Consider the following 20,691-nt stretch of genomic DNA (forward strand, 5'->3'; position numbering starts at 1 on the left):
TTTCTCTTTTTCGGACCATTCTCTGTAAACGAGAGATGGTTGTGTGCGAAAATCTCAGTAGATCAGCAGTTTTTTTTAAATACTCAGACCAGCCCGTCTGGCACCAACAACCATGTCACATTCAAAGTCACTAAAATCCCCTTTCTTCCCCAACCTAATGCTCGGTTTGAACTTCAGCAAGTCATCTTTGCCACGTCTACATGCCTAAATGCATTGAGTTGTTGCCATGTGATTGGCTGATTAGCAATTTGTGTTACCAAGAAATTGAACAGGTGTACCTAATAAAGTGGCCGGTGAGTGTATGTTCATGGCTGAATCAGATATCCAGAAAATAAAAACATAACTGTGATTAGAAATAAAAAAAAAAACTTACTTTGCAGGTTAGAAAGTAGATTATCATCAGTATGACAATGACTAGGACTAAGGTTATGAAGAAAATAGCAATACCGTTGATGGTAACTAAAATGTAACCTATCATATAACAAAAAAAAACAGAATTAATATTTTTTAAAACACTCAAAAAATGTATATAGAAATTATTAAAAAAAATAAATAAATGAAATAATTTGCAGTTTTATTTCTAGATATACTTTTTTGGAACAAGTATGCAGAGCTGGAGTTCTTACATTACAAAGGCTTAGCTGGCTGCATTCTTGTGGCCTCCAATGTATTGAAGTCAGAGGGTCAGCTGCAGGCTTCAGTGAATACGTATGGTGCAATAATTAAAGACAAGTCAATCATTTTAGGCAATCTCATTATGACAATGTTTAAATTGTCTACAATGATTGTATTGCCTAATTATAGTTGAATGTAAGGTAAAGAGCAAAATACACATTTGAAATGCATAAATGGGGATCTAATATACCTGCCAATGGATTTATATGTCTGTTCTGCCACTTTGTCTGCAGTGGTTAAGTAATGCTTACAGGTCTTATCCCACCTCCAGCCTGTGACTGGACAGTGAAAGGAGAAGCAGTAGACCGATGAGCTCATCTCTCTGTCACATTACGCTCTCCTCCTATCAGCATGTTCTTGTTAGCACATGAACATTGCAATACACCATATTTGCAAAATGTCCATTTTTACATAGTTACGTTGATCCAGGTTTGACCAGTGTTAAGCCTCGTACACACGATCGGATTGTTCGCCAACAAAACCGTGGAATTTTGTCCGAAGGGCGTTGTCCCAAACTTGTCTTGAATACACACGGCCACACAATTGTTGGCCAACAATTACGAACGTAGTGACGTACTACGTGGTTTTTCAGCTCCTTAGCGCCACCCTTTGGGCTCCTTCTGATAATTTTGTGTTAGTAGAAGTTTGGTGAGTGTTGATTCGTGCTTTTCATTTCGCGCTTTTCATGTCGCACTCTTCAGTTATTTTGTGAACGGCCGTTCGTCGACCAGCCATGTTGCGGAATCGGAGGAGATAACGTGTTATTTATTATTGGCCTTGGAGTTTTTGCTTTTACATTATTTTTTAGGTTGAGTAATGATATGATTTGGTATATTTTCTATATTTTTGGATGCATAGAATGCACCTTTTGGTTAAGTTCTATTGGCAGATAGCATGTCTTTGTGTGTAATTGTTTTCTTTTTTTAATGCACAATAATAAAATTGTGGAGAATAATACTTGGCTATGTGTTTTACTTCAAATGATATTTTGGGAGTTGGCAGTTACATTTTAAAAAATACAATGTAAAATTGACAAGGGACACCAACATAGTTGTATCTTTGATATAAAAAACTACTGATAATGGTGTTGTGGTAACTTGACCAAAAAAAATTTATAAACATAATATTCTTGAAATCACTAGAAAAAAAAAAGCCTTTTTAAATGTGTTTGCAATAACTCCATCAGTATCACCAGCAAAGCAGCTTCATTATTATCCCATTAAAGAAGATAATTGTGCGCTGCATTTGGAGATTTCATAATGTGCCACGTCACGAATGTAAATTCACCATTACGAACGCTAGTTTACAAGACTGACCGCTTCCGGCTCGTCCTTGCTTCGGAAAATCCGACAACACACATTTGTCCGCGGAAAACTTGAAAACCTGCTAGCCAACATTTGTCCGCAGAAAATCCGACAACAATTGTCCGACAACAGCCTGTCATCGAACATTTCCCGTTGGAAAGTCCGATCGTGTGTACGAGGCTTAAGTATGTATGTGCAGAGATGCACTGGATGCCTTCAGCTGCCATTATGCTTTTGCTGGGTGTTCAGTTTGTCCCTATACCTTTAACTACTTGCTTATTGGGCACCTAAATCCCCCTCCTGCCCAGGCCAATTTTCAGCTTTCAGCACTGTCACACTTTGAATGACAATTGCTCGGTCATACAACACTGTACATTTTTTTCACACAAATAGAGCTTTCTTTTGGTGGTATTTAATCACCACTGGGGTTTTTTTTTTTTTTTGCTAAACAAAAAAAGATGGAAAATTTTGAAAAAAAAAATTCATATTTCATATGAATTTCATTGTTTGTTATAAAATTTTGCAAACAGGTAATTTTTCTCCTTCATTGATATGCACTGATGAGGCTGCACTGATGGGCACTGATAAGGCGGCAATGATAGGCACAGATAAGACAGCACTGATGGGCCCTGATAGGTGTAACTGATGGGTGGCACTGATAGGTGTCACTGACTGGTAGCACTGATAGATGGCGCTGATGGGCAATGGTAGGTGGCACTAAAAAGGGAGCACTGGTGATGAGGCACTGATCGATGACATTAATAGGTGGCACTGTGGGCACTGATAGGTGGCACTGTGGGCACTGATAGGTGGCGCTGTGGGCATTGGTAGGTGGCGCTGGTGGGCACTAGTAGGCAGCACTGTTGTGCACTGGTAGGTGGCACTGGTGGGCACAGATAGATGACTCCACGCTGCTCTCCTTGATCGGGACCAATTTCCCTCTGACAGATTATTAAGGGGTTGGGATCGACACCTTACTCCGATCTGTGATCAGCCGAGTCTCATAGACTCGCTGATCACAGAGCGCTCCGCTTGCACCCTGCAGGGGGCACGCAGGCCGCTCGAGCGCGAGAGGATGTCTATTGATGCCCTCCTGGCAAAGTAGACCTGCGCTGTAGCCGTCATTCAGCTATAACACGGACAGGAAGGGGTTAAGAAGGGATGGGCTCTCTCCAGGCATGCCTGCCCTTAATCTATCCATTTATATACACCAAAAGTACCAAAAGTATTGGGACACCTACCTTTACACGCACATGAACTTTAATTGCATCCCAGTCATATAGGGCGTACACACGGTCGGACTTTGTTCGGACATTCCGACAACAAAATCCTAGGATTTTTTCCGACGTATGTTGGCTCAAACTTGTCTTGCATACACACGGTCACACAAAGTTGTCGGAAAATCCGATCGTTCTGAACGCGGTGACGTAAAACACGTACGTCGGGGCAGTGGCCAATAGCTTTCATCTCTTTATTTATTCTGAGCATGCGTGGCACTTTGTCCGTCGGATTTGTGTACACACGATCGGAATTTCCGACAACGGATTTTGTTGTCGGAAAATTTTATCTCCTGCTCTCCAACTTTGTGTGTCGGAAAATCCGATGGAAAATGTCCGATGGAGCCCACACACGGTCGGAATTTCCGACAACACGCTCCGATCGGACATTTTCCATCGGAAAATCCGACCGTGTGTACGGGGCATTAGTCCGTAGGGTTCAATATTGAGTTGGCCCACCCTTTGCAGCTATAACAGCTTCAATTCTTCTGGGAAGGCTGTCCACAAGGTATAGGAGCGTGTCTATGGGAATGTTTGATCATTCTTTCAGAAGCGCATTTGTGAGGTCAGGCACTGTTGTTGGATGAGAAGGCCTGGCTTGCAGTCTACCCACTAATTCATCCCAAAGGTGTTCTATCGGGTTGAGGTCAGGACTCTGGGCAGGCCAGTCAAGTTCCTCCACCCCAAACTCGCTCATCCATGTCTTTATGGACCTTGTTTTCTGCACTGGTCCAAATCATTTGGTGGATGGGGGGATTATGGTGTGGGGGCTGTTTTTCAGGGGTCGGGCTTGGCCCCTTAGTTGCAGTGAAGGGAACTCTTAAGGCGTCAGCATACCAAGGTAATTTGGACAATATTATGCTTCCAGCTTTGTGGGAACAGTTTGGGGATGGCCCCTTCCTGACATGGCAGTACACCATGTCCATAGAGACATGGATGAGTGGGTTTGGGGTGGAGGAACTTGACTGACCTGCAAAGAGTCCTTACCTCAACCCGATAGAACACCTTTGGGGTGAGAGACTGTGGGCCAATCCTTCTTGTCTAACATCAGTGCCTTATAACACAAATGCGCTTCTGGAAGAATGGTCAAACATTCCCATAGACACACTCCTAAACCTTGTGGACAGCCTTCCCAGAAGAGTTGAAGCTGTTATAGCTGCAAAGGGTGGGCCAACTCAATATTGAACCCTACGGACTAAGACTGGGATGCCATTAAAGTTCATGAGCGTGTAAAGGCAGGCGTCCTAATACTGTTGGTAATATAGTGTATGCAGTATGTGCTCCAATTTGGGAGACTCTCAGAAATATAGAGTTAGGACTGCGGTACACTGGGGTGCCATGATGTGGCCACTGCGGCTTACAAATATGCTTGCAATTGTGTGCAACCAAACCCCTTGTTTTTTAACGTGAACTGTTAGACAGGACAATTTGGTTTGTTGCAGGCTAGTAAGTAAGCGTTTTTGTTTGTTTTTGACAAGTGTCACTCTTCCATGTGCTCCTTGCTGCAAAGGCCAGTTATAGGTTGGGATGGTGCCATTCGTTTGTAAGTATGTACAGTATGTGCCATACCTGTGAGATTCCCCCCTGGAAACTGGAAATCACTGTAGTATTTACCACTTCCCCAGTGATCTTCACTAGCATCTGGGTCCACTGTCTCATGGTAGTAGGCCACCAGCCCAACAAGCTGTGGGTGTGGAATTCCCTACCCTACAGCCTCACCTAACAAAAATTCTAGTGACATCATTGACCTACTATGGGCCCATTTTCTCAAATGTATTGTCCAAATATGATCATATGTGTGGCCATATTAGGTCAATGATGTCACCAGCATTTCTGCCCTTTTACCTCCTTAACTGTCACATGATGAGCAGGTCACGAGCCTAATAAGCAGTGGATGTAGAACGCCATTAATGTGGGCATATTAGGTCAATGATGTCAGCATATTCCACACCCCTTGGTTTTGTGTGGCTGTGGGAATCCCACTTCCATGGCTTAAATAGGTTGAGGCCTGCTATCGTGACAGCTAAGGGGGCACAGGGGAGGGGATGCTAGTGACATCACTGACCCAATATGGCCACATGGCCATATCTGGACAATGTCATTGACCAAATGTGGAGGTAGTAGGTCAAAGATGTCACCAGTATTCCGGACCTTCTTTATGTGTGACTGCGGATCTGGGATTCTGATGACATAATTGACCTAATATAGCTTCATTTGGCCAATGAAATTGTACAAATATGGCCATGTGGTCATATTAGGTCAATTATGTCACCATCATCCCTTTGCTCCCCCTTAGCTCATCCCAATTACACAGTTTTGGTAAATCTAAAAAGGTTTGTATTGATATTATACAATTGGATTGTAATGTGCATTCCAGCTTAAAAAATAAAAAATGTCTTGGCTGGAGATAGCCTCCCAGCTATGAACTCTCACCCCAAGCATAATGTGAGCATCTCCATGGGTCTCAGAAATAAAAAAAAATGCAAAGCCATCAAATGTGTTCATGTGGCTATTGGGGGAGGACAAAGATTTTTTTTTAACAGTCAGATTATTACATTTGTATTCAAGAGATTCCAAAAACATACTTACTGGAAGTTGTAACGATACAAGTATGATTACACTCTGGTGTACCCCATCGCTCTATCATCACAGTGTAATTTCCCTGGTCTTCCTTTGTTAAATGAGCTATTAATAGTGAACCATTATGAGACATGTTTAATTTGATGCCTGCGGAGTCTCTGTACCTAATTGAAGCAGAATCAGTTCTCTTGACACTTGTAGGCCCTTTTATATGTAAAAGCAAAGGTTGTCCTTCTGTTCCTTTAACATATGTTGTTTCCCCACAGAAACCTTCAGAGATGTTTAGTTGTATGTCCGAAGAGTTATCGTATGTGATTACCGCAATCTCAGTTCTGTTGTCTTTGCTCCACCCAATTTTTAAACCTTCTAAAATCACTGGTTCTTCTTCTGTTTTAGTATTTTCATTTTAGACATGAAAAAAATAAAAAAATAAATTAGTTTTGAAAGGGTAAGGGCAAACACTTCTAAAAAAATCGAGAAAATTTCTGCCATTTGTCTCTCTGCAGAGGGCCTAAACACCCCCTACTGAGTCAGAGCTAGAGTTCTCCAATTCACGAAGCTCATTCTCCCCGATGAAACGATTTACTAACAACAAAATCCAATGGACACTACTCTGTACTCCTACTTCTGGACCTTTCAGCTGCCTTTGATACGGTTGACCACCCTCCCTTTCCTCAAAACACCCCACTCCTTTGATCACCGTGGCTGTGCTCTTCATTGGCTCTTACCCTACCTATCCCACCACACCTTCAGTGTCACTCACAATTCTAATTCCTCCTCCCTGTCATGATCACTTATAGCCCCTGTTCCTTATTCCAGCATCCGGGTGTTGGCTGTTGCTTTTCCCCTGTCTGTGTTCACCTGCAAGATGATTGATCTGATCAGTCACCTGATATAAGCAAACCAAAACACTCTATCCCTCACTTGTGATAGAGACAGAGTACCCTACATTGTTCTGATCAAGCGTCCTGTTTCTTTGGCCTGCTTTGCTGTTAGACTTCCCTGTGTACGACTCGGATTGGATATTGGACTTTCCCCTGAACTCAGCCTGCCTTATTACTGGACCATCTTAGAACCACGCTATCTGTCTGCTAAACTGCAAGTAGTCTGTTGTTGGCTCTGTTCGCGTCTGCCCTAGTGTGGTGGCCAGGCACTATAGCATTGTGTATAAGTCCTGGGGGCAACCAAGTACCGGTAGGCCTGCTTACCTTAAGGGAAAGAGGGCTGCTATAGGTGAAGCACACAGTAGCCAGCTATAGTGTCTGACCACCTGCATTGTGGTAGACGTGACATTTCTGACACTCTCCTCTTCCTTTCTCCGTCAGGGTCCCCCAAGGTTCTGTTCTTGGACCTCTCCTATTCTCGATCTACACTACCTCCCTGGGTCAGCTGATAGCCTCCCTTGGCTTACAATATCATTTCTATGCTGACGACACCCAAATCTATCTCTCTACCCCTCAGCTCACAACATCACTCTCCTCACGCATCACTAATTTACTAACTGACAAATCAATCTGGATGTCACACCACTTCCTCAATCTCAATCTATCCAAAACTGAGCTCATAATATTTCCTCCCCATTGTGGCTCTTACCCTGACTTCTCTGTCAAGATCAAGGACACAACCATCAACCCATCCCTGCATGCCAGGGTCCTAGGTATAGTCCTGGACTCTGAACTCTCTTTTCAGCCCTACATTTAATCACTTTCCAAAGCTTGCCACCTCAATCTCCGCAGCATCACCAATATATGCCCCTTCCTAACCAATGATACCACAAAACTCCTAATCCACTCCCTGGTTATCTCTTGCCTCAACTACTGCAACTCCCTTCTCATTGGCTTACCTTTACATAGGTTATCCCCCCTTCAGTCCATCATGAATGCTGCTGCCGGACCCATCACCTTACAAACTGTTCAGTGTCTTCTACCCCTCTCTGTCAATCCCTCCATTGGCTCCCGATCACCCAAATAATTTGATTCAAAATACTAACAACAACTTACAAAGCCATCCACAGCCCTGCCCCCAACTACATCACTAACCTAGTCTCAAAATACCAACCTAATCGTTCTCTTCATTCCTCCCAAGACCTCCTGCTCTTTGGTTCCCTTGTCACCTCCTCCCATGCTCGCCTCCAGGACTTCTCCCGAGTCTCTCTCATCCTTTGGAATTCCATACCTCTATCCGACTATCTCCAACTCTATCCACTTTTAGGCGATTCCTGATAGACATGTGCAGGATGAAAAAATTTGTTTCGTTTCGTTTCGATTCGTTATTTAACTAAATTTGTTTAGTTAAATTTGTTGCATTCGTTACATTCGTTTTCGGAATTCGTTTCGTTTCGTATTCGAATTCAAAAAAATTGGACCGCATTCGAAAAAATTGGACTGCATTCGAACAAATTTGACCATATTCGAAAAAAACTATCAAATTCGAAAAAATTCTACCACATTCGAAAAAAACTGTCAAATTCGAAAAAAAAATTCTACCACATTCGAAAAAAACTATCAAATTTGAAAAAATTCTACCACATTCGAAAAAACTGTCAAATTCGAAAAAATTCTACCGCATTCGAAAAAAACTAACTGAATTTGAAAAAGTAAACTGTATATATAACCATTTTGCGAAATTTGAAATTCGTATAGAATGAAATCGAATTCCAATAGAAAAGATTAGGATAGAATAGAAAAAAATATAAAAGAATAGCATAGAAAAACAATAGAACAGAATAGAAAAAAAATATAATATATTCTATTCTAATCTATTCGCATTCATTCCGTACCAAATTCGGAAGATGGTTATATATATATATTATATTTTTTTTCTATTCTGTTCCATTGTTTTTCTATGCTATTCTTTTCTATTCTATTCTAAACTTTTCTATTCGAATTTGAATTAATTCTATGCGAAATTCGAATTTTGGAAGATGGCTTCTAAAATTAGAATTTCGTATAGAATGAATTCGAATTTGAATAGAAAAGATAAGAATAGAAAATAATAGAAATAGAATAGACTAGAAAAACAATAGAACAGAAGAGAATAAAATATAATATATATATTATATTTTTTTCTATTCTGTTTCATTGTTTTTCTAGGCTATTCTTTTTTTATTCTATTCTAAACTTTTCTATTCGAATTTGAATTCATTCTATACAAAATTCGAATTTCGGAAGATGGCTTCTGAAATTCGAATTTCGTATAGAATGAATTTGAATAGAAAATTATAGAAAAGAATAGACTAGAAAAACAATAGAACAGAATATAATATAATATATATATTATATATTATTCTATTCTGTTCTATTGTTTTTCTATTATATTCTAATCTTTTCTATTTGAATTCAAATTCATTCTATACAAAATTCGAATTTCGGAAAAAGGTTATATAGAAATAGAATGAAATCAAATTCTGATAGAAAAGAATATAATAGAAAAACAATAGAACAGTAGAACAGAATAGAAATAGAAAGAAGAAATATTATATACCGTATTTATCGGCGTATAACACGCACTTTTTTCCCCTTAAAATCAGGGGAAAGTCGTGGGTGCGTGTTATACGCCGATCCCCGCTAATTGTGAGCTATCAGCAGCGATCGCCGCCGACATTCACATAGCGAGTAGTTTTAAATATGGCGCCGCGGAGTTCGGAGGGACTCGGCGGAGCTGAACGACCGCCGCCGAAATTACAGAGCCGAGATACACATAGTCAAGTGTATTCGGCTCTTTCCGGCGCCGCTCACAGTCACGCCCAGTCCCGCCATTGGACCTGTGTTATGTCCATCATAGGGCGGGACTGGGCGGGACTGTGAGCGGCGCCGGAAAGAGCTGAATACACTCGACTATGTGTATCTTGGCACCGTTCGTTCAGTTCCGCCGGCGTCTAGTCCCTTCGAACTCCGCGGCGCCATATTTAAAACTACATGCATGTGTATGTTGGCGGCAGGCAGTAGGCATGGACACCGGGGACAAGGCTGCACTGGGGACAAGGCTGCACTGGGGACAAGGCTGCACTGGGGACAAGGCTGCACTGAGGCAAGGCTGCACTGGGGCAAAGCTGCACTGACAAGACTGCACTGACAAGGCTGCACTGACAAGGCTGCACTGGGGCAAGGCTGCACTGACAAGACTGCACTGGGGCAAAGCTGCACTAACAAGACTGCACTGACAAGGCTGCACTGGGGCAAAGCTGCACTGACAAGACTGCACTGACAAGGCTGCACTGGGGCAAGGCTGCACTGACAAGGCTGCACTGGGGCAAAGCTGCACTGACAAGGCTGCACTGGGGCAAAGCTGCACTGACAAGGCTGCACTGACAAGGCTGCACTGGGGGACAGCTGCACTGACAAGGCTGCACTGACACTGAAAAGGCTGCAATGACACTAACAAGGCTGCAGATGAACACTGATGAGGCTGCATTGATGGGCATTTTAATGTAAGTTTCTTTTCCTTAAACTTCCCTCCTAAAAGTTTTTTCCCTTAAAATTCTCTCCTAAACTTGGGGTGCGTGTTATACGCCGATAAATACGCTTTATTATTTTATATTCTATCTAATTGTTTTTTTTAGAAAAACGTTTTCTATTTTTTTCGAATTTGATTTGAATTTGTCTTCGAATTCGATTCGAATATGTTTTCAAATTCGTTTGTTTTTTTTCGGATTCGTTTAAATTCTTTACTTTTCTAATTCGGAAATTCGGATGCATCCGAATTTCCGAATAATGAAAAATTCGTCCGAATTTCGATTCGGAACGAAACGGAATGCACATGTCTAATCCCTAAAAACTTTTCTCTTTCGAGAAGCCTATCCTGCCTCCACCCAACAACTGTGCTTCTATTTTCTCCATCAGCTCACTCCCCACAGTTATTACCTTTTGTATCACTTGACCCTCCCTCCAAGATCCTAAGCTCTACCGAGCAGGGCCCTCTTATTCCTCTTGTATCGAATTGTATTGTAATTGTATTGTCTGCCCTCATGTTGTAAAGCGTTGTGCAAACTGTCAGCTCTATATAAATCCTGTATTACAATAATAATAATGATTGGAGCGTCCTGCTCTGACTCCGCGGGAGGCGTGTCAGAATTCTACAGAGCTACCACTGCTACCATACAGAGATCACAGGTCCTTCTATGCAGCATGTTGGATGGGGGCAAGTCCTTCTTTTCAGGCTATTACTTTCCAAAGAATAGGAAAAAAAAATCAGCTGCACTCGATAGTTGCTCTTCTTGCAGTGTTTTTAATAATCAGAGCGTTGACTGCATACAGTAATGTCTCAAACCCAAAACACCCTTCTTTGACGCATTTCACCACTCCTGGCTTGCTTACAAGAATAGGAGAAAGCAAGCTAGGAGTGGTGAAACGTGTTAAGGATTGGAGACATTACTGTATGCAATCAGCGCACTGATTATTAAAAGCAACGTAGGAAGAGCTAATTGGAGTGCGTCTGATTTTTTCCAATTTTCAATGAAAAGTGGAGACGGACTTTGATGGCCGACACCCAGGTTGTCCATGTACAGGAGAAACCAGTCTTGAGCAGAGCTATGAATCTGCCTGTGTCTGTGCTTTCTAAAGAAAACAAGCCACCATTTTGAATACCATTTCACAAACACAAGCCAGCGCTTCAGTATAGATCCTTGATATCCTTTATTACAGCAAATGGCTGAAATACAGCTCAACAGGTACTGATGCATTTCAGCCACTCCGGGCCTTACACATGGCTACAAGTAAGGCCTGAAGTGGCTGAAACATTTCAGAAAAGAACCTATTAAGCTGCATTTAGCCATTTGATGTACAGTGCCATGAATAAGTATTCACACCCCTTCAAAAATGTCCATATTTTGGCATTTTACAACTAAAAACGTAAATGTATTTTATTGGGATTTTATGTGATAGACCAACATAAAGTGGCACATAATTGTGAAGTGGAAGGGAAATGATAAATGGTTTTCAACATTTCTTAAAAATAAATATGAGAAAAGTGTGGGGTACATTTTTATTCAGCCCCCCTGAGTCAATCCTCTTTAGAACTACCTTTTTGCTGCAATTCTTTTGGGGGATGTCTCTACCAGCTTTGCACATCTAGAGAGGGACATTTCTGCCCATTCTTCTTTGTAAAATATCTCAAGCTCTGTCAGATTGGATGGAGAGCGTCTGTGAACAAAAATTTTCAAGATTGTCAATTGTCAATTTCACAGATTCTCAACCGGATTTAGGTCTGGACTTTGACTGGGCGTTTCTAACACATGAATATGCTTTGATCTAAACCATTCCATTGTAGCTCTGGCTGTATGTTTAGGGTCATTCTCCTGCTGGAAGGTGAACCTCCGCCCCAGTCTTAAGTCTTTTGCAGACTCTAATGCTGCGTACACACGATCGGGATTTTGGTCGGAAAAAGATATGATGGCTTTTCAGACGGGATTCTGCTCAAGCTTGCCTTGCATACACACGGTCACACAAAAGTTTGCTGAACTTTCGACCGTCAAGAACGCGGTGATGTACAACACTACGACGAGCTGAGAAAATTAAGTTCAATGCTTCCGAGCATGTGTCGAATTGTTTGCGAGCATGCATAGGAATTTTGCGCATCGGAATTGCTACAGACGATCGCATTTTGGGGTAGGAATTTTTTCCAACCGAAAAATTGAGAACATGCTCTCAATCTTTTGCTGGCTGGAATTCGGCCAGCAAAAGTCCGATAGAGCATACACACGGTTGCATTTTCCGACCAATAGCTCTCATTGGTCTTTTGTTGGCCGAATTTCCGATCGTGTGTACGCGGCATAACAGGTTTTCTTCTAAGATTGCCCTGTATTTGGCTCCATCCATCTTCCCATCAACTCTGACCAGCTTCCCTGTCCCTGCTGAAGAAAAGCATCTCGACCACATGATGCTGCCACCACCATGTTTCACGGTGGGGATGGTGTGTTCAGGGTGATGTGCAGTGTTAGTTTTCCGCCACACATAGCATTTTGATTTTACGCCAAAAAGTAAAAGTTTTGTCTCAGGTGACCTGAGCACCTTCTTCCACATGTTTGCTGTGTCCTCCACATGGCTTCTCTCAAACTACAAATGGGACTTGATATGGCTTTCTTTCAACAATGGCTTTCTTCTTGCCAGTCTTCCATAAAAGCCAGATTTGTGGAGTGCACGACTAATAGTTGTCCTGTCGACAGATTCTCCCACCTGAGCTGTGGATCTCTGCAGCTCCTCCAGAGTTACCATGGACCTCTTGGCTGCTTCTCATATTAATGCTCTCCTTGCCCGGCCTGTCAGTTTAGGTGGACGGCCATGACTTGGTAGGTTTTCAGTTGTGCCATACTCTTTCCATTTTCAGGTTGATAGATTGAACAGAGCTCCGTGAAATGTTCAAATCCTGCTCTAAACTTCTCCACAACTTTATCCCTGACCTGTCTGGTGTGTTCCTTGGCCTTCATGATGCTGTTTGTTCACTAAGGTTATCTAACAGACCTCTGAGGGCTTCACAGAACAGCTGCATTTATACTGAGATTAAATTACACACAGGTGGACTCTATTTACTAATTAGGTGACTTCTGAAGGGAATTGGTTCCACTAGATTTTAGTTAGGGGTATCAGAGTAAAGGGTCAGCCCCCTTTACTCTGCCCCCCACATTTTTCAGATATTTATTTGTAAAAAAAAAATTGAAAACCATTTATCATTTTCCTTCCACTTCACAATTATGTGCCACTTTGTGTTGGTCTATCAGATAGAATCCCCAAAAAATACATTTACGTTTTTGGTTGCAACATGACAAAATGTGGAAGATTTCAAGGAGTATGAATACTTTTTCAAGGCGCTGTAACTAATCAATCGGAAAAAACAAAACACATTTGTTTGTTCTGCACATGTCTAGTAAAGAGCTAAGAAGAGGAAGAGAAGTTGTAGTGAAGAGCTGTGAGGAGGATGGAAGGTTGTAGAGAGGACTGAGGAGCTAGTAAGGAAGGGTTGTAAAAGGTTTCTGGGAAGTATAAAGAGCGTAGGATAAAGTGCTGAGAAGAGGAAGAGAGGTTGTAGTGAAGAGTTGGGGAGAGAAGAGGAGGCTATAGTGAGGAACTGAGATGGCAGTCTTAGTTCCTCACTATGGCATCCTAGAAAAGAAGATTAGGTTAAAGATCTAGTGAGGACAGAGCCATATGTTAGTTTGAAGAGCAGTGAAGACAGAGGTTATAGTGAGAAGCTTATGGCCAGCAAAGGAAAGCAGAAAGTTAGTTTTTTCCTTCCACTATTCAAGGTGCCTTTAAATGATGAGAAGGTAAAGGTAATACATAATGGCCATGTTGTGTATATTCATGCCTAACAAACTCCAAAGTATATGAATTATCTTGATTACAATTACACACTTCATTTAATCTTCTAAAAGCATTACTTACCAGCAAGCGTTTTAACATAAAACGCTACGGTTTTATATTTGCCAGAATGCTGTAGACTTGCTGTGTATATTCCCACCTTTTCACTGGTTGCGTTACATATCGTGATTGAAGTAACATTGTGGGCACAAATTATCAATATAAACGTTTTGTTTAAAAAAATGCTATTGCTGTTAATAGAGGTTTCCAAAAAAGTTACGCCTTCTTTTGCCCATAGCACTTTGTCAACATTATCCTCTGCTTGCACAGTCAAAGTAATATTTTCTCCAATCCTAAATGATGTTTCATTCCTTTCTTTCCAATGTTTGTTACAACGCACACCTAATACACAAAATAAATGTCAGAATATTACCATTTGAAGACCTTTTATGGCTTTTTTTTTCATTTACAAGTTTAAATCAGTATTTTTGCTAGAAAATTACTTAAAACCCCAAAACATTATATATATTTTTTTAGCAGAGATGCTAGGGAATAAAATAGCGCTTGCAACTGTTTATGTCACACAGTATTTACACAGTGGTTTCTCAAACACAATTTTTTGGGGAAATAATACACTTGAATGAATTAAAAACTGGACTATTTACGAATAAATATTCCAGTTTGATGGAAGGTACTTTTGTCAAGTCCAAGGTATGGCAAGGGATACTAAATGCTATTATATATTTGGGTGATTGCGAGTCCTGATTGTGACTAGGGATGAGCCGAACACCCCCCGGTTCAGAAGTATACAGGCGGTCCCTGGGTTACAAACAAGACAGGGACTGTAGGTTTGTTGTTAAGCTGAATCTGTTTGTAATTTGGAACAGGTACATTTTTTAAGTGTAGCTCCAGCCCAAAAATCTATTTTTAAGCTTTTTGGAAAACATAGGGAAGGGTTATCACCCCTGTAACATTTGTTTTGCTGCCTGTGCCCCTCTTCAGAAGATTTCACCTCACTTTCTGTCCCAATGACAATTGGATTTTGAAAATTTTGGGTTATTAGGGAAACAAGGATTGGTGATAAAGCATCAGTGGCGACACCTTTTTCCCATATTAACTCTTACAGGAGAGAATTTCCCTTCCTAGGGGTAGATTTCATCTCACTTCCTGTTGTCTCCTTCCGTTTGTAAGTAGGAGTCGTTTGTAAGTCGGATGTTTGAAAATAGGGGACCGCCTGTATGTACTATATGGCCTGCTCTATACACTCTGTGGAAAATTGGGCCTTAGTTGTTAGTGGTACCAGAACACTGTAAGCCCTCACAGTTACTCTTGGATGGTGCTGGAATAGGCCCTGCTGTGAAATATTATATCAAGAATTGTAATTACATGTCCCTGTTAAACAGGGGGCATAAAAATTGGGCCTTAGGCGGTGGTGGTGGTGGTGGCACAACACTGTAAAGCCTCACAGATACTTTTGTTGAGCGCAGGAACAGGCCCTGCTGTGAAATATTAGAACAAAAATTGTAATTACGCACCCCTGTCAAACAGGGGCAGAAAAATTGGGCCTTAGGTGGTGGTGGTCATGCCACAACACTTTAAAGCCTCACAGATACTTTTGTTGAGCGCAGGAACAGGCCCTGCTGTGAAATATTAGATCAAAAAATCTAGGGGTGCACGGTACTGTGTACACCAACAGAAGTTTAACAACAACTATGGGTGCAGTGTATGTATTGTGTACACCACCAGGAAAGTAGTAGCAACTAGTAGCCAGTATGAGCAACTGCACTATGGGTGCAGAGCACTGTATACTGTGTACACCGCCTGAAGTATATTAGAAACAGTACACCAGGAACGGCCTGCAGTCAGATATAGCTAAACTGGATACAGTGGAGATATAGATATAGATATAGATATATAGATATATATATGATATATATATCTATATATATAATTAAATACACTGCAGCTAACTGAATAATCTCTCCGTCCACGCCAACCACACACTACACGAGACCAACGTGCAGGCAGCCTTATATATTGTGGGGCGTGGACTTAGTCCCCTTGAGCCATGATTGGCAAAAGGCAACCTGCCTTTGGCCAATTATGACTCTTAGCTGAGGGCGCTGTATAAAGGTCGACCGATATATCGGCCGGCCGATATATCAGCCGATATTTGGTGTTTTCTACTTAATCGGCATTGGCCGATTGTGCTGATAAAAAAAGGCCGATATAACTTCAGCGCGACTTGCAAAAGACTTCTGTAATAGAAGTTAATGCAAGTTGCCTGTATTCCTCTGTGAAGCGACTTCTCCCCCCTCTCTGGGCAGCCCGCCAAATCTGATAAAAAGAACCTGAATTGATACAATGTTTACACTTAGAGCCGGTTCACACGGGGGCGACTTGTCAGGCGACCTAGCCGCCTGACAAGTCGCCTCCCGTTCTGTACAATGGAACCGTTCTAATCGGAGCGACGCAAGTCGCTCCGACTTAGAAGAAAGGTTCCTGTACTACTTTGGGGGCGACTTGCATAGACTTCTATACAGAAGTCGTCTTGCAAGTCGCCCCGGCAGTCGTGTGCAGGTCGCCTCTACTACCTAGCCGCCTGACAAGGCATTGGAGGAGGTGATGAGGGAGCTAGAGAGCAGGTAGTCTTGAGAGGAATGAAGTGAATGAGTAGGTTGGTATTTACAGGCGCTATTTTTAGCCCAAAAGCGCCTGAAAATGCCCCAGTGTGAAAGGGGTCTAACTGTTAAATTTTATGAGATGAAGGAAAAAAAAAAAAAAGAAAAAAAAAATCGGCCTAATATATCGGCCCAAAAAAATCGGCATCACATATCGGCCATCGGCCACCGCGATTTCTAAAAATCGACATCGGCCAGAGAAAAACCCATATCGGTCGACCTCTAGCGCTGTAATTGGCCAAAGCATGCAGGTCATGGTGCATGCTCTGGCCAATAATCATACAGCAATGCACTGTGCTCCCGCAGTGCATTATGGGCCGTTATGCACCATTCGAATTTGGCGCGAATGGCCCATAATGTCCGGTTTTTCGACGAACGGGCAAACAGCCAATGTTCGAGTCGAACTCATGTTTGACCCGAACAGAAAGCTCATCCCTAATTGTGAGTTCTGGTTGTTTGACAGGGGAGCATTGCCAGAGCACCTCTCCAGGACTATTTCTTGGTATAGGTACATTGATGACGTCCTTATTTTTTGAACAGGCACCCAAAAGGAGGCCTCCATCTTTGTTATAAGTCTGGCATGCAATCATTATAAATAAAATTCATTAATAAATGCCATCCATATAACGTTACTTTTTTGGACTTGATAATCCACTTGTGGGAAGACCGTACTGTGAAAATACAATTGTTCTGGAATCCAAAAGCCACTAGTAGTGTACAGCTTTCATCCAAAGACATTAATTTATAATATTCCCACAGGTCAATATCTGAGTGCCCATTGTAACTGCTCAGATTATTATTATTATACAGGATTTGTATAGCGCCAACCGTTTGTGCAGCGCTCTACAACATGGGGGCAGACAGTACACTTACAATACAAATCAATACAGGAGGGATCAGAGGGCCCTGCTCGTTATCGCTTACAATCTAGAAGGGAGGGTCAAGTGGAAACAAAAAGGTAATAACTGTGGGGGATGAGCTGATGGAGAAAATGAAAATACAGTTGTTAGGTGTGGGTAGTATAGGCTTCTCTGAAGAGAAGGGTTTTCAGAGATCGTCTAAAAGCTAATAGAGTAGGAGATAAATGGACAGATTGGGGTAAGGCATTCCATAGGATTGAAGAGGCTTTGGAAAAGTCCTGGAGGCGAGCATTGGAGGAGGTGATGAGGGAGCTAGAGAGCAGGAAGTCTTGAGAGGAATGAAGTGAATGAGTAGGTTGGTATTTAGAGACTAGGCTAGTGATGTAGCTGGGGCTAAATTGTGGATGGCTTTGTAAGTATTTCTTAGTATTTTGAATTTAATTTGTTGGGTGAGCGGAAGCCAGTGGAGGGATTGGCAGAGAGGAGAAGCAGACACAGAGCAATTGGTAAGGTGGATGAAAGAGATTTCGAACAGAAATCCAGACTTCTCAGGGGTAGAGTCTTAAAGAGGAGTTCCCACTAAAAAAAAAAAAAAAAAAATTAAAAGTCAGCAGCTACAAAATACTAGAGCTGTTGACTTTTAATAATCGGACACTTACCTGTCCCAGGGTCCAGCGATGTGGGGGATCGGAAGCCCCGCTCGTCTCCCCCTCCATTCGGCGGCGCTGGCAATGCAACTGAGGGCGCTCGGCTGTGGCTTCACAGCAGGGAACCCACTGCGCATGCGCGAGCGGCGCCGCGCGCCATGATTAGCTGCGCAATCATATGGGGCCTGTCACGTGTCCCATATGATTGACAAAAGGGAGGGGGCAGAGCTGAGCCCTTCCTGCGCCGAGGGGAAGTGATGTCACCAGCCCAGGCACTGAAGGAGGCAGACTACAAGGGACGCCCTAGCAACAGGCATTTAGAGGTGAGTAAAAAAAACTATTTTTTTCCAAAAAATTTTATTTATTTATTTATTTTTTTAGGCACATTTATGCTTTTTTTTTTTTTTTTTTTTTTTTTAGGGTGGAACACGTGGTTACAAGAAAAGTTGGCCTTGTGCAGCCTATCAGAGAGCAAGACATAGTGATCGGGGTACCCTAATCTTCAACCTGTGTAAACATGACTCAGATACTCAACAGACCACTAGACTAGTCATCAGTATACTGACTTGGTTAGAAGTGTAAATAAGATTTCTACCAAACATTGGCATCTATTGGTGAATGACCGAGTCAGTAAGTAACTTTGTATCTCCGAGTCAGAACCCAGGCTGAGGCAGCCATTCACTTTCCTACATGGCCTGGGTCTGCTTTTTGATGTGCGGCTTACAGATCCTCTTCCCAAATTTGTATTTCCAAGGCCATATTTTATTTTTAGAAAAACATGCTCCTTTGGAGATCTTTTAAAACATACTACATAACTTAGAAACCCAGTAGGTTTGTGACAATCAAGGAATGAGCAGTGGATGCTGTGCATGCTGCCCGTTTATGGTAGAAGGAGATGTTTTGAGGTTGCCAACAGGGAGAACCCTCAGGTGCAGACAGAGAACCAATTGTGGCACTAGTGGCGTTGTGTATACTATGAATTGCACCTGTGGGTCTTCTTTGTTGGCAAGATGATCAGAACTATAGGAAGACATTTCCAAGATCACATTTATGACATCTTCACCTACCATTTGGGATATTTAGAATTGAGTTTTTACTTTGTATTATTGCCAGATAAGCCACTCAATTGTATTGTTATCATTTTTCTTATTTTCTTCTTTTCACCATTATTTTTGTGTCATTGTGTGGGGTAATATTCCCTGTTTCTGGTTATGCTTTATGAATTAAGATTGCGCCAAGGGAGTTTGCATTGGCATGCTGATGATCATACTTGTGTGTAACCGCATTGCACATATATGCAATGGCATGCATGTGTCGTGATGTTTATATGTTCATAAATGACTCCCATGCCGGAGGTCATGGTGGCCATTTTGAAAAGCTTCTAAGCGTATGGTTGGCTATAGGTAAGTTTCAGCCTCTGATGCAGTGGGTTTTAACTGGTGAAACTGGTCCGGCTTCTTTTCTTTAATTGGCACATGGACCATCTGGACAAGCACTGCTACAGCGAGTATATATATATATACCGTATATACTCGAGTATAAGTCAAATTTTTCAGCACATTTTTTTTGTGCTGAAAGTGCCCCCCTCGACTTATACTCGAATCAAGCACTTTTCTGCAGCAAAAAAATTCATTTTCCGAACAGACTTTGGGGCCCCGTATCTCAGGGCCACTTGGTGCTAGGAACCCCAGATTTGGTGTGCAAACCCAGTGGAACTGGTACCACAACATATCCCAAGCTGCAATTCCTAGCACTAAGTGGCCCCGAGATACGGGGCCCCAAAATCGGTTCGGAAAATGTCATTCTCTGCTGCAGAAAAGTGCTTGACATTTTCTGAACCGACTTTGGGGCCCCATATCTCAGGGCCACTTGGTGCTAGGAGGCCCAAATTTGGCGTGCAAACCCAGTCGAACTGGTACCACAACATATCCAAAGCTGGGGTTCCTAGCACCAAGTGGCCCCGAGATACGGGGCCCCAAACCCGGTTCGGAAAATGTAATTCTCTGCTGCAGAAAAGTGCTTGACATTTTCTGAACTGATATTTGGGGCCCTGTATCTCGGGGCCACTTGGTGCTAGAAACCCTAGCTTTGGAAATTTTATGGTGCTAGTTCCACTGGGTTTGCACACCAAATTTGGGGTTCTTAGCACTAAGTGGCCCCGAGATACGGGGCCCCAAATTCGGTCAACTGTGTCCATCTGCAGCAATGTCATTTCGGGACCCTTTGGGTTCAGAGACACCAAATTTTGGCTGCAGCTAGGGGGCACCTAGGAACCCCTAACTACTGAGTTTGAAGTTCAGGGGACCTACGGCTGCAAATGGGCACAGTGAGGCATGCAAATGGGCACAGTGATGCTGCAAATGGGCATTGTTG

General features: G+C 42.3%; 1 long non-coding RNA gene across 2 annotated transcripts in view; it reads right to left on the reverse strand.

Annotated features, from left to right (window-relative positions):
• Positions 1-370: 370 nt before the first annotated feature.
• Positions 371-20,691, reverse strand: part of LOC141117614 (uncharacterized) — a 65,138-nt gene continuing 44,817 nt past the window's right edge. For both annotated transcript variants that reach the window (XR_012237184.1, XR_012237185.1), the window contains exons 3-5: positions 14,215-14,532; positions 5,846-6,223; positions 371-471 (exon numbers count right to left, since the gene is read on the reverse strand). This is a non-coding gene — a long non-coding RNA (uncharacterized lncRNA). The remainder of the gene's footprint in view (positions 472-5,845; positions 6,224-14,214; positions 14,533-20,691) is intronic.

Source organism: Aquarana catesbeiana, linkage group LG13, assembly GCF_042186555.1.
Source record: "Aquarana catesbeiana isolate 2022-GZ linkage group LG13, ASM4218655v1, whole genome shotgun sequence".
NCBI lineage: Eukaryota > Metazoa > Chordata > Amphibia > Anura > Ranidae > Aquarana > Aquarana catesbeiana.